The sequence below is a fragment of the Lissotriton vulgaris genome, unplaced genomic scaffold, assembly GCF_964263255.1.
Source record: "Lissotriton vulgaris unplaced genomic scaffold, aLisVul1.2 SCAFFOLD_409, whole genome shotgun sequence".
Lineage (NCBI taxonomy): Eukaryota > Metazoa > Chordata > Amphibia > Caudata > Salamandridae > Lissotriton > Lissotriton vulgaris.
In genome coordinates, this window is record NW_028244340.1 from 490,626 (window position 1) to 505,177 (window position 14,552).

The window sequence follows — 14,552 nt, forward strand, 5'->3', positions numbered from 1 at the left end:
CTGCGTTCTAAAAATTGCCCCCACTATTGTGCGTTCTCCGATCAAGGGAGGGTGCAGTGAGGGCTGGGCCTTGTTGCACGCATTGCTACGTGAGCATAGGCTTATTAAAAGTTTAAATGCCATTTTACCTTTTTGCTGCTTTTGCACACAACACTACATATAAATGTTGTTATAAGTTAGGCTGCATGAAATGCTTCACATGAGAATGGCTTGTTTTTAGCATCCCTAGACTTACTTCGAGAGTCTAGTCTGCACACAGTGCTCTAAAGCCCCCAAGGTTATCATAACAAGGTAACTGTTGTTCGGACTGATCGGCTCACGTTTTAGCCATAACATACATGCAGCTGATTCTGGTGCCTTTAATAATGAACTGTAAGCATGATTTCAGGCACATGGAAGAATCCTGGTTTTCCAGTGAGACAGAGAGCTTTTGCATAGTTCCTATCTAGGGAGGGTGTAATACTAGGCGCTATAAGACCTATTTTCACCATCATTGTAATATGATTTCTCCTTTTGTGTTTTATGGAATTGTAACAATGCTGACCATATTATATCTAATCATATGTCTGCTTATGTTATTTATTTATTTATTTATAATTACATTTATTAAGCGCGCAGCTACCCGGAGGTTTCCCGGCGCTAAGGCGAACTGGACGGAGTGAGGGACGGAGGGACGTCAAACCATAAAATTAGGTGTTGAAAAGCCAAGTTTTTATTCCCTTACGGAATTTCAGAAGACACAATTCAGAGCGCAGAGATTGAGGAAGAGAGTTCCATAAGGAAGGGGCCAGCAGGGAAAACGAACGTCCTCCCATTTTGGCTCTGTTGATGCGTGGAATCTTAAACTTATTCTGCGTCGAGGACCTGAGTGTACGGGGGGGGATATATTGCTGCACCAGAGCAGAGAGATAGCGAGGGGCTCTACCAGTCATGATTTTATGCATATAGCAAAGTGCTTTGAAATTGACTCTGTTCTCAATTCGCAACCAGTGAAGGTTCCGCATATGGTGAGTGACAGAGGATCTGGCAGGAAGGTGACAGATAAGGCGGACTGCCATATTCTGTACCACCTGGTACTTCCTAGTTACTTCTTTGGCGGCACCTAGGAGAAGGATGTTCCCATAGTCCAGGCGTGAGATGACAAGAGCCTGGACTACGGTCCTCAGGGTGTCTGTAGGCAGCATCCAGGTGATCTTTCTCAGCCACCTGATGATGGTTGTACAGGTGGCGGAGACTTTCACAGCGTGTTGTTTGAAAGTAAGTTGGTTGTCGAAGAGAACCCCGAGATTACGTGCAGACACTGATGGAATGGGTAGAGGACCCATCTCCGGTGGCCAATGGTGAGGGCCCCAGAGAGAGGTATCTGGGCCAAACAGGAGCAGTTCTGTTTTATCCCCGTTTAGTTTTAGTTTGTGCTTCAGCATCCAATCCGATATCTGTTTGAGCCCGATTTGAAGAGAGGAAGAGGGAAGGTTTTTATTGGTGGAAAGTGAGTAGATGACTTGAGTGTCATCAGCGTAGGAATAGATTGTGAGGCCAGCTTGTTCTGCCAGAAAAGCAAGAGGCCTCACGTACAGGTTAAAGAAAAGGGGACTGAGGATAGACCCCTGGGGAACACCGTGAGTGGAGGGGAGAATAGATGAAACAGATGTGGAAGAGAAAACTTGGAACGTGCGATCAGAAAGAAAATTAGCGATCCAGGCCAGGGCGGAGCCACCGACACCAACAGCCTCCAAGGTGGACAATAAGATGGAATGGGAGACGGTGTCAAATGCGGCACTCAAATCAAGCAAGATGAGTGCCACCGTCTCACCATTATCCACCTGGCGTCTGATGGTCTCTGACACGCCAAGGAGAGTGGTCTCCGTGGAGAAACCAGCCCTGAACCCGTTAGCCAAATGTTAGCCAAATGTTGTTAGCCAAAATACTGCATCTTAGAGCACGCCGTTAAAATAAATATTTTAACTTTGCCTGTGTCTCTTTTACTCCTGTTGTGGACTGGTATGGGAGTATAACGAAAGAGTGTTCTTGCTTCCCACCATTCCTGAGTATAACCTTAGTCGCATGTTCTGGGTTGTCTAATCATTGGTTCCTTTGCTATAGGATGAAGAGCTAATGTTACACTGATGCTAGCTGGTTAGGGTTTCTAGGCACTAAGGTGAGTTTTTGGGTACACCACAATTCACTGAGGTCCTGGGTCTCTGTGCACAGTTCTGTGTAGGAGCAGAATCCCTGCGACAGAGCCCAGGTGGAGAATTTTCAGAAGATGATCTGCAGGAAAATGAGCAACCGGGTCACCCATGCGCAAAATACCCACAGCTGTGGACACAGGGCGAGCGAAGGCCGCACCCGCCTCCGTATGGCCCCGGCTGTAAACTAAGACGGTCGTCCCCGAAGCCAAGCGGGGCAGGAAAAGGCCAGACCTGAAAAGTAGAAGGGACCAAGGAGTGGGGAACCTGTTACTCCATCGGCAAAAACTGTGGTCTCGGGGATGGCGGGGAGCCGCCTTTTGATGATGCTGGGGAATAATCCACCATGCGGCGGCCCGTCTTCGTTGACGACGACACCAGCAGACGCTAAACCTCTGGAGAAGAGGGAGCGTCCAAAGACGAGTCTGCAATTCGATGCCTGTCCAGCACCGTAGAGTCCGCAGCCTGAGGCAGAACGTCATCACCATCTGGCGCCAAAGGAGATGCCGTACAGGCCTCTCCCACGTCACACAGCGCCGGGGACCGGAGCTGAGCCAGAGCCGAAGTGGCCAAGGGACGGTACCAGAACGGCACCGACTCTACCTCCGACGAGGCAGCCGCCTGCGTGGAGAGACGAGAGGGACCGGGGGAGTGACAAGAATTCCCCTTCCAGCCTCGACCCATAGCGGTATGAGGGGGGTCCACGCACTCCTGTGGCGCCACCCGGGCCAGCAGCTGCTGGCGCCGTAGCGGCATCACCTCAGCTGTAGGCGAGGTCGCTGCCTGTCCACAGGGCCGAGAGGTGCTCGGGGATGTGACCCGAGCCCTGGCGACCTCCCGCGACCACAGGGACTCTCGCAGGAGTTTGCGGCGAGCCAGAGGCACAGTGGTCTGAAGGAGGAACCCCCGAAGGGCCGCACCCCAATGGCACCGCATCCTCCAAGCCTGGAGCTGAGCCAGTCAGCACCGGGGCCACCGGCGACGCCGCAGAGGGCCTGCGCAATGCAAGGGATCTGCCAATGTCCCAGGATGGGCAGAAGGAGGAGAAGCCAGCGAGGCCTGCAAGGCCGCTGCACATGACTCCATCTGGGCTCTTGACGCCCCCTCACCGGGGAACGGCGGATAGGGGATGAAACACTGGGCCGCATCACTCGTGAAGAGCCCATGCCCCCATCAGGCTGGAAACCAGCCCCTGGGGACAAGCTACGACACTTACCCGCCGGGGAGCGACGCTTGTGCGGCACAGGAGAGGGATGAGGACGACAATGACGACTGCCGCTCTGAAAACCTTCCGCAGAAGCTGATCGAGGAGATGAAGTTGACCTTGAAAGACGCGCCGAGAGCAGTTTCATCTGGCGCTCCCGCCGCGACTTCGGCCTCAACTGTTGCCACGCCTCGCAATCAGTGGAGCCGTGGTCTTTGCCCCAAACACCACATGCAAATGAGGTGAGGGTCCGTCGCCGACATAAGGTGCCCACACGACGTGCAAGTATTAAAGCCTGAAGGTATTTGCACACTGTTCCAAACAGATAACCACAATAGTGAAGAGAAAAGGGTCCTAAACAGGCTCGGAACAGAGACTAGATCCACGTTGCACGCGTAAAAGAAAAAAACTTACGTAGGCACGCCGGGGTGGGACTTATATGACCTTGCTGACGTCATGTGCGCGGACGATGCCTGGGCGAAGTCGCGCAATGCCGCCGGCACGCAGGGATGCTGTGGCAAAAAGTTTTCCGGACCAGTCTCACGCCTGGGGATAATTCTACGTTAAGGAATCTGCGGCTAGTAGTCTCTATCAGATTGGCTTTACTAAAAAAAGCGAAGTTCGGGAGCAAACGTCTAAGCACATTAAACCCACACTGATGCCATTGTGGGATTTAATATAAAATGCTCTCAGAGAGCATCTTAGAGATGCCCCCTGAAAAACGATTAGCCCTTGTGTGGTTCTGGATTGGGGCCTCCGCTTTCTAGGTCCAAAAACAAAGCCTATCCTGGGCAGAGCGTCATGCCTCCTCCCCAAGGATTGGCTGGGTGCAAAAAAGAGGAGGCTTCAATGGCCTGTCGCCATTGTAAGATGTTCCTGCCTTTTGCGGTCACCAGCAACTTGCTCCCACTGGTTCTGCACCCACTTTAGGTGGAAAAATCAGTGGGAAAACCAAGCTAGGAGGAGGTGTGTGCTCACCTTTGCCAACCCCACCCGTTGGGGTGGGGGGGGGGGACTGAGGTGAGGTGAAGCACACATCTCAGTCCCTTCCATCTTGAAGACAAAGGGACCCAGCCAATTAGGAAGAGGCCCATGCTCCCCTCCCACTGGAGGGTGGCATACTAGGGGGTGTACCCACTGCAATGAAGGGATCTATTGGCCCCGACCTACACAGGCCCTTAACGCCCCTAAATTTAGTTTTTATTGGTGACCCTGAACTTTGCCTCCTCGGATTCGAGGAAGAAAGAAGAAGGCCCGAAGAGCAGTGCTTACCTAGGAAGCAGAGGATGCCAACTGCTTTGGCCCCAACCATACCGGCCTGTTCCAACTCTGACCTGCCTACAGCGAAACCCCAGCATGTACAGACTCACTCCCGTGAGCGCCGGATTTGCTCAACAAAGACTCCCCTACAGACAGCTTGCGATTTTGCACCAGACACCCACGGGCAGAGTTCGTGTGGCCCAACACCATGAGGTTTCCCCAGCGATCCTGACTTGGGATCTGATGTTATGTTATGTTATGTTAAAAAGCTTGTACCGCGCACGTACACCGAAACGGTTTCTTGGCGCTCATAACAGACATATCGAGCCAGGGCAGGAGGTTTTACTCAAAGGCCGCTTTGAAAAGATAAGTTTTTAATGTTTTTCGGAACAGCTCATAAGAGGGGCAATGACGGAAGGAGGAAGGGAGGGAGTTCCAGAAAGAAGGGCCAAGAAAAGAAAAGCGCAGTCCGCCGTGTTTTTTGCGGCGGTTAGATGGGATGCATAGAAGATTGTCGGCAGAGGACCGAAGGTTGCGGGTTGGGAGATATTGCTTTAACTTGGAGGAGATGAACACAGGTGCGCGGTTGTGAAGGGATTTGAATATGGTGCATCCAAGTTTGAAGGAACACCGTTTAGCCACTGGGAGCCAGTGGAGACTCCTCAGAAGGGGAGAAACATGCTGGTGTTTGGGTTGATGGAACACCAAGCGAGCGGCCTGGTTCTGAATTAACTGGAGTTTTTGAAGCTGATAGGCAGGAATCCCCACATATAGGATATTTGCGAAGTCAACCCTGGAGATGACCAAAGCCAGTATGACTAGTATGAGTGCCTCCCTGGTTAGAAATCGGCAGATTTTACGGATCCTGCGCAGCTGGAAGAAGCAGGATGATGTTACAGCCGAGATCTGAGATTTCATGGATAGATCCTCAGAGATGAGCACTCCCAGGCTTTTCACGGAGCTGACCGGGCGAGGGGGGACGCCAAGAGAAGGGGGCCAGTAATTATCATCCCATGGATTGGTAGGACCACCCACCAGAACAAGTTCCGTCTTAGACGGATTCAGCTTGAGCTGGCTGTGAGCCATCCAGTCGGAGATGTATAACATTGTAGTTTGGAAATTAGTGCGGGAGGAAGGTGAGGTGTCCAAAGGAAAAATCAATTGCAGATCGTCTGCATAATTATATATAGTGGCAGGGGAGTGACGAAGAGAGACCATGAGTGGTTGCATGTATAAATTGAAGAGAAGAGGGGAGAGAGCCGAACCCTGGGGGACACCGCAAGAGAGGGGGGAAAAAGGAGCAGAGAAAGAGGAAAGGTGGACTGCCTGGGAGCGGCCTTGCAGAAAAGATCGAACCCAGTCGAGGGCAACGCCCTGAATGCCGGCGTTGATGACACGGTCGATCAGTATGGTATGATTGACCGTGTCAAAAGCCGCCGACAGGTCCAACAGTACAAGCGCTTGAGGAATGTTATTATCAGCTCCTGTTCTAAGAGTGTCCATGACAGCCGCAATCACCATCTCTGTGGAATTGAGGGGGCGGAAACCAGCCTGTTGGGGGTCCAAGAAAGAAGAAGTCTCCATGAAAGTGCTCAGACACCTGGTTACGTAGGTTTCTAAGATCTTTCCCAAGAAAGGGAGAAGGGAAATGGGTCTGTAGTTGCTCAGCACAAGTGGGTCTGCGTTTGGCTTTTTCAGGATGGGTAACACCACGGCCTGTTTGAAGGATTCTGGGACAACTCCTGAGGCTAAGGAGGAGTTGAGGAGAGCCAAAGCAGGATCAGGGCAGGTCATAAAGATTTCTTTGAGAACGTGTGGGGGGCAGCAGTCCTTGGGAGACCCGGAGCTGACTTTGTGAAGAAGACTGTGGAATTCACAGATGAACCCAGACCTCCCTCAAGCTTCAAGCAGACACCTGCAGCCTCAAACTGAAGGATCTCCTCAACCGGGTAGGAAGAACCCCACACCAAAAGACACCCGTGCACCCGGCGCCCCATGGCCTTTGGTGGCCCAACCAACGGACTCCAGGCATCCCCAAGAACCAAACGTACATCTCCTGCTGATGGTCGCCTTCAGTATCACTCCCTGCCCGAGCCTGTAGCATCTTTTCCAAACTGAAGGTCTCCATTGGAATCAACAGGGTCCCTAACGTCTCCTTGGCATCCTGCCACCCCTGTGCTGCTGGTTGTACAGCTCTTGTGCGGATTGTTGGTCCCTGCAGTGCAGGCCTTAACCCCAGGAGGTTTGTTCCCACACTGATTTGCCTGATCGTAAGCAGTCCCTGACCGAAGGCCCCTTAGCCCCATTGGCTAACATTGGGCCCCTGCACTCTGCAAACCTTAAATAGTCTTACTTACCTTGCATTGTGAAATCCCCGGTGCGGTATCTAGGCATACCTCCCACAGTACTCAAAGTAATACAAAAGTAATCTAAAAGTATTCCAATAGTAATTACTGTGTAATTTACCCTGTATTGAAACCCAATACAAGCCTGTAACGTTTGTAAATTCAACCACAACAGCATGTCCTTGTAAAGGCTTGCATTTGAGAATATATTTCACTTGCCTGTGCCAAGTCTTGCTTGATTCTAGAAATAAAACATAAGTATACCTTTTTTATACTTACCTAATTGGTCTGGATTCTGTCTCTGAGTGTGTGCCATCAGTCTTGATTGAGTGAATACAATAAATGCTTAACACGCCCTCTTGATAACCCTAACTGCTCGCCCACACTACCACAAAGAGCGCTGTTAGTACTTACTTAATTTAGCCTCTGCTATACCTCTGGGGACTCCCTGGACTCTGTGTACATAACTCACTTTGGTATAGTATATACAGAGCCAGCTTCCTACACTGGTACAGAGTACTATTCATTCTACAGACAAATGGACTTTAGCGCCCTGTGCTAAATTATATGTACAATACATTTATAGTAAAGTGCACCAGATGCATGCAGACTGTGGGAAATAATTTATGCATTTATGATGATAAATTAAGTTCCTATGGCGCGGAACACAATTTTCCATAAACTAGATTTGAACACCTAATGGTAGAGAAGAGGCTCTGGTCCACAATACATGCCACATCTACTTTCATCTTGGATCATTAGATTCTGCAAATTGATCCTCCTCCGTGTTCTACACTTTCTGAAGCAACTGCCTGGTGACTGACTACACAGGCCAACGTTCTCTAGAACGCTCTCGATCAATGGCTGCAGGATGAAGGGTCTCCTGTGCTGCCTCAAAACACCACTATATCCATCTTCTGAAACTCATTCTCCTGTGTTTCAGTCAAATACATGTTCCCCTTACTTTCCTACTTGGTTCCCTCTATCCTTTATACTTCACACCTAAAGTACATAAACAGTTAGCTAAGGATTGTTGTAGATGCACTCTAAAGTAGTCTGTTTCTTCATTATTAATAACTTGTTTTTATTAATGTGCATGATAGTGCACTGCAGCCATTTCGAAGCACTGTAAAGAATAAAATGATAGTAGAAACCAATTTAATGGTTGGGATTTACTGACTTTTGAAGGCTGAGACATACTTGGGGGGTTGGTATCAGGTACCCCACAAGGCTTACCTTGCTTGAGAAGCGGTTCCGCAGAGATGACAAGAACCACCGCCCCTGTTCCCACCTAACCCTGTGAAGAAGTGAAAACCCAGCAGGGAGTAGATGGACCCAGGGAAGGGAGCCAAACAATAAGGGAAAGGATGACAAGAAGCTTGTGGCTGTAGACACTTGAAGAGGCAGTGGTCAACAGCTGGCGAGACAAGAGAGACCAGGTTAGAGGGTTCCCGCACCTCCCACGTCTTACACCCACAATCCACTCATATACAGAAGACCACACCCCTAGACCACTCACCAAGGCAAAAGAAAACAGAAGGGCTCCCAATCAAGAAAGCAATATAACATGAGCGCTCCTGCGCAGAACAGAGTTAATGCAACAGGTGGTTGTTAGGCTTGCACAACCACTCCCAAGTCGTTGTGTCCATAAGTCTTGGAACAACCGGTAGGCACCCCTAGATAGCGCACCAGTGCTAATGCTGTACCTAGGGTGACCAACCGTCCGTAAATTTCACGGACAGTCCGTAATTTCGGCCGTCTGTCCGTTGTCCGTGAAGGATCCTTTAACGGACGCCATTTGTCCGTAATTTTAACCGGGCACAGCTTCCACCCACCTCCCATCTTAACTCCGAGGCTTTTTCCAAAGCTCAGATACCCAGCAGCATTGGAGAGGCACAGCGGGATGGCCTCACACCTCCAGCCCTTGATGAGCTGTTAAGAGATGCTCGAAGGTGACAGAGGGAGGGGCTGTGGCTTCAGGAGCATCTATTCAGATGCAAACAGCCCTGAATGCAATTTAGAGAGGCCGCCGCCTCACACATTCCCTTTCTGCCAGGGCCCCAAACATCCTAGAACCGGCCCTGATTGCAGAACTGATTCTCTTCACAGAGCGGGTCTTCAAACATGCAGCCTATAATGTAATAAAGTAAAGAAATGGCATAATCGCACCCACACTGATTAACAAAGTATAGAGCAATCAGTTAAATCAGTTCTCTTGGAGTATCTCCTTTACGTACTGTACATCACAGTGGGGGCTGGCAAAACTAACATTTTGGACAGGGAGCCTGTCTTCTCGTTGTCTTGTCCAGGAGGGTGTGAGGAGCCCTACCCCACCCAGGAAGAGACCAAGATGATACTAGAATACTGCATGCCCACCCCTGTGCCCACCCTGGTTGATCCTGTTCCCCCTCCTGTGATCGCTCCTGCCCCCCCCAGTGATGGCTCCTGTGCCCCCCATGTGATGGCTCCTATCCCCTCCCCCCCCCCACCCCCGCCTGTGATGGCTCCCGTCCCCCCTGTGGTGGCTTCTGTCCCCCTCCTGTGGTGGATCCTGTCTCTGCCCTGGGTGACTTCTGTCTCACTCCTAGAAAGGCTCCTGCAGCGAGGGAGGAGTTCTTGATGGGCCTCTTCTCAGAAAGGCTCAGCTCAAAATTAATATGAAAAGGTGGGCGAGTGACTAAGTGAAGGGATGGGTGGATAGCTGGATGAATTAGTGAAAGGGTGAGTGGATGAATGAAAGATTGAATTGAAAGATAATGAGAGAGGATGGATGGATTGATGGGGTGGAAGGATGGAAGAGAGAAAAGGTAAATAGCTGGATGTATGGGTGGAAGGGTAGCTGTATGGGTAAAAGGGTGGATGGATGAGTGAAAGCGTGGATGATAAGTGAGTTGATGGATGAGTGAAATGATAGATGATTGATAAACTGATAAGTGCAAGGGTGAATGGATGGACAGATGAGCGAAAGGGTGGATGCAAGGACGGATGAGTGAGTGAAAGGGAGGGTAGATGGACAAAAGGATGAATAGATGAGTGAAGGAGTGAAAGGATAAATGGATGAGAGAAAGGATGGATGCGTGATAGGGTTAATGGATGGATTCGTGAGTGGATGAGTAGATGGGTGGGTGGATGGATGGATGGAAGGAAGGATTGCTAAGTGAAAGGGTCGATGGAGAGAGAAAGGGAGGATGGATGGATGACTGAAAGGATGGATGGTTGGAAGGATGAGTGACTGGGTGGATGGATAGTAAGTGAAAGGATTGCTGGATGGGTGAAAGGGTAAATGGCTGGATGGATGAGTGAATGAATGGATGGATGGGTCGAAGAGAGGATGGATGAGTGTACAGATGGATAGGGTGAAAGGGTGGATGGATGGATGATGGATGAGTGAAAGGATGAATGAAGGGATGGATGAGTGAAATAATAGATGGACGGATACATGATGAATAGGTTTGCAAATGGTTGAATATGTTTGGATATGGCTGGGCTTACTTATGTACTATTGCGCGACCTCTGATGTGTCTTTAGAACTTATCCAATTGTCCTGAAGTTTTGTCCTGAATTTTGACCTACTGTCCTGAATTTGTGTCCTGAATTTTGACCCTTTGTCCTGAATTTTTACAGTCACCGTCCTGAATTTGCACCCATAACAGTTGGTCACCCTAGCTGTACCTGTTATGAGAAAAAGCGCCCCAGCGATGTGAACAAAAGGAAGCAACCGCGCTCCTGCGCGTTAGTGGCGAAGCTTAAGGGGAGGACAGTACCCCTTGTTTGTCCTAAGGACCTATTAGCGCTCCTGCGCTGAGAAAAGCTATAACAAAAGAAAGCGCTCCTGCGCTGCCATGAAGGTACCCGGTTGTGCTGTGGCGCTAGGAGAAGTGCCGGCTCCGGCGGGAGCGAAATGGAGATCAGGAAGGCAGATGCATGTCGGCGCTCGTCAGCGCTTGTAGGTCAGGTGGGCGTGACGTGTGACTGCAGGCTCCAGCTGAAAGCCGTCAAAGCATCCCCTGCTCGAGGAGCCACCAGCTTGGAGTGTTCGCAAGACGCGAACCTGGAACGGAAAGAATCCAAAGCGCCGACCTGGCGGGAATCGCTGGTCTTCAGCGATTCCCCCGGAAGCGCTACTGGGCACCAGAGAGGCGAGCGAGCAACTAGACCGGGACTCTGCTTCCGCCCGGAAGTGCGGGTCTCGGTCTCTTGTATCGAGCGGCGGAACCCTCCCGGAATTGGCAATCGCCGAACATAACAGCTGGACCGTGTGACCTGCATTCCATATAAGATGTCAGGGGCGAGCACTAACTCACTTGACCCATCTTGCCAGCATGTGTTACAACCAATCAAAGAATAAACAAATACATTTATGGTACTTCTGTGAGGCATGTCATAGATTCTAATAACCTGCAGATCAAATAAACCAGTGCAGTTGTGTTACTCATATGAGGCAGATCTATATGCTATGGTGTTGATGGCAAGATTGGAAGGTACAGAAATACCCTGCAATATAGCATTGAACCAAGCCCCCCAAGCACTGCCTGGCACTGTGGTAACATGTACATGTATGGCAGTACTGTATGTTACTTCACGGATGGCATGGCAATATCTTCTATATTCAATTTACAAGTTTGTAAGTTGGGAATACCCTGTGACAAAAGAGAATATTGTATGGAATTGAGGTCACAAGGTGATATGGTCAGACTTTGTAGCATGTCAATAACGAATGGCAACACATAGAAATGTAATATAATGCGGTCTTTCAATATTGAACGGCACAGAGCGGGTAGACTGCATGAATGGTCAAAATGAATACGAATACTCACATCAAGGAAAAGATGAAAACAACCATGGAGTTTCTCTCTGCTTTTCTCAACACCAGTGGTGTACAGGAAAGTGTTCAAAAGGCACAGAGCACTGCTCACCACAGGTGCTTTGCACCAAGGTGGAGTGCATGAACGTTTCGACAACAGGTGTTAGAATTAATGATTTGTGTTTGTCGCGGAATGAATGGAGAAAGGTTATGCCATTTACGCCCACACAAACGTGCTGAGTAACGCAAGAGGTGGTGCTAGCAACGTCACAGTGCTGGTATTCTGGTGCTATCTTCTCTTTGTCTCTTAGATGTGCAGGTGTGGTAGTCAGGTGACTACATCCTAAGGAGACTCCCTAAACAATTCGGAGTTGAAACGTCGATAACCCCACTCTCCCCCACATGGTTTACTCCTTTAACACTGTAATGGCAGAAAGGAAACAACTGTTTTTTTTGTTTTAATATATTTTATTGAGAGTATAGCAATGAAAAATCACACAGTACAGCCATTTGAGTAAGACAACCGGAGTTAGTATCATGGTAGGCTTGGCATTAAACATATATATCAGCAGTATTACTCATTGCATTAGCCTCATGCCTCAGGTAGTGGTACCGGTAGTAATGAGTCATAAAGATCACTTAACTTCTCGTTTTTACAGTGTGAGTTCATGCTCATTATCTTCACTGAGTGTTGTGCCAGTTTTAGTTAGGTTGATACCTTCAACCTGTCTGTGTAATAATTATTGTTGCTTAGTTATGCCTTATTGTGTGGTTCGCGAGCGTATCAGGTGGTATAGGTTAGCAGTGAAGCCACTTCCAGGTATGCGGTATGATGTAGGCACGCCCATAGGCACCCGTCCCGGGCCACCCACTCCACACTGTGTATCGTCGCTGTGGATGTGTCCCGCAAAGCCCGCGCATGGGTTGCTCCCGTGACTTTCCGCGTGCGTGCCAGTAGTCACTGTCAGTGTTGTCGCGCGTCTATGCCTTAATTGTTGGCCACCAGAATAATTGAGGTGTCCCAGTGTCAACTCTCTGATAAACATTCAACTGGGGTAACTGGGAAGGGGGACCAGGAGTATGGTCTAAACAAGTCCGGGGGGGGGGGGGGGGGGGGATACTTAGGTGGGAACTCGGGATGAGGCTCCTTCCCATGTTGTAAAATATGCGAGGTAAAAGTGGAAAGAGAAAGAAGAAATTATAATGTAGAAGGAGGAGGAGAAAAGAAAAAAAGAAGAGAAAAATAAAGTGAGGGGATACGCTATCAAGACATATTCAGTAGGGTGAGTGAGCAGGCGCTGTGTCCATGCATCGCAATGCGGGTGTGATCTTGTGTTTTTACCGGTTGGGGTCCAGTGTTCAGGGTGGGCAGTCTCCCCCGGGGTAGGGGCGTTGTGTGGTAGCACCACTCAGCAGCACACTGTGGGAGGGGGGGGGGTTTGGGTGTCTCAGCCCAACACAGCAGTGTAAGGCAGTCAGTGGTCGCAGCGCGGGCGTAGCGCGTCTGTGCCTCCCCCTGTTCCAGCGCTCACTTTAGGCCTCAGCCTCTACTGCGTTGCTATCATGGTAGGGCCACTAGGGGAGGACGGTGGCTGAGCATTGTCCTGGTCAGTGTATGCCAGTCGGAAAGTCTGCAGTATGTCTCCCCACATTTGTGCTATTGGTATGGCCCTCAGGCCTGCTGTTTCCTCCCTGTACAGGGTCACCTCCTCCGCGATCGCCCAATTGTCAAAAGAGGTGTACCAGTGTTTGAGTTGTGGTGGATCTTTATTTTTCCAGCGCTTGGTGACTAGCCGTTTGGCGGTAATGAGGCCCAAGTCCCAGAACCTTGAGTGGACCTTGGTATGTTTTGTTCTCCTAAACAACCCGAGTAGGCAGGCCTCCTACGTGTGCGGTAGTTCCGCCCCTGCCCCCTTCGCTAGCAATGTCGTCACCGCCGTCCAATAAGTGTGTAACCTCAGGCATGCCCAGATCATATGAAGTATATCCGCTCCCACCAATGAGCAGCGTGGACATTCCGATGTGTCAGTGCCAAAATATTTGTTTATTCTGTCCGGCGACAGGTATGCACTATGCGTGATGTAAAGTTGTATGACCTTAAATCGAGAGTTACGTGGGATGTTGCCGGGCCCTTCTAGGACCTTTTCCCATTCCTTGTCTGTCCAGTCCCTGCCTCTATCTGCTGCCCATTTCTCTCTCAATGGCTGGAGGTGTGTCAGCAGTGCCTGTGCTAGCCAGTGTATCACATGTTTTCCTCCTCCCATGATGTGTAAGTATTGTATCAGGAGGAGTGTCTGTGGTTCCTCAGATATGTCCCCCCAAACTGCCGCATACGCGTGTACTATAGATGCGTGTAGCAGGAACTGTCCGGCTGGCAAGCCTGTGTCCGCCCGTAGCCCCTCAAACGTTAGTAGGACACCATCTGCGTATAAATCAGCCATTGTTTCTATTCCTGCCTGTTCCCAGTGCTCTATCATGGATGTTGTGATGGTCCCTCCATTGCTGGGGGTACCCAGCAGTGGAAGGGCAGGAGCGAAGGGTGGCACCGCTCGCGTGAGCCACAAGCATCGTTTATAACATCGATGTGCCACCGCTAGATGTAGTTGTGTCGGGCGGGGGCCCTTTTCAGGGGATGGAACAATGCGAGAGCCTGGGTATGCGTCAGGGCCGGAGCAGTGGATGACGTGTCTTCCAGGTTTCTCCCGGCCAGCCAGCCGACCACCCAATGTAGTTGCGCAGCCAGGTAGTAG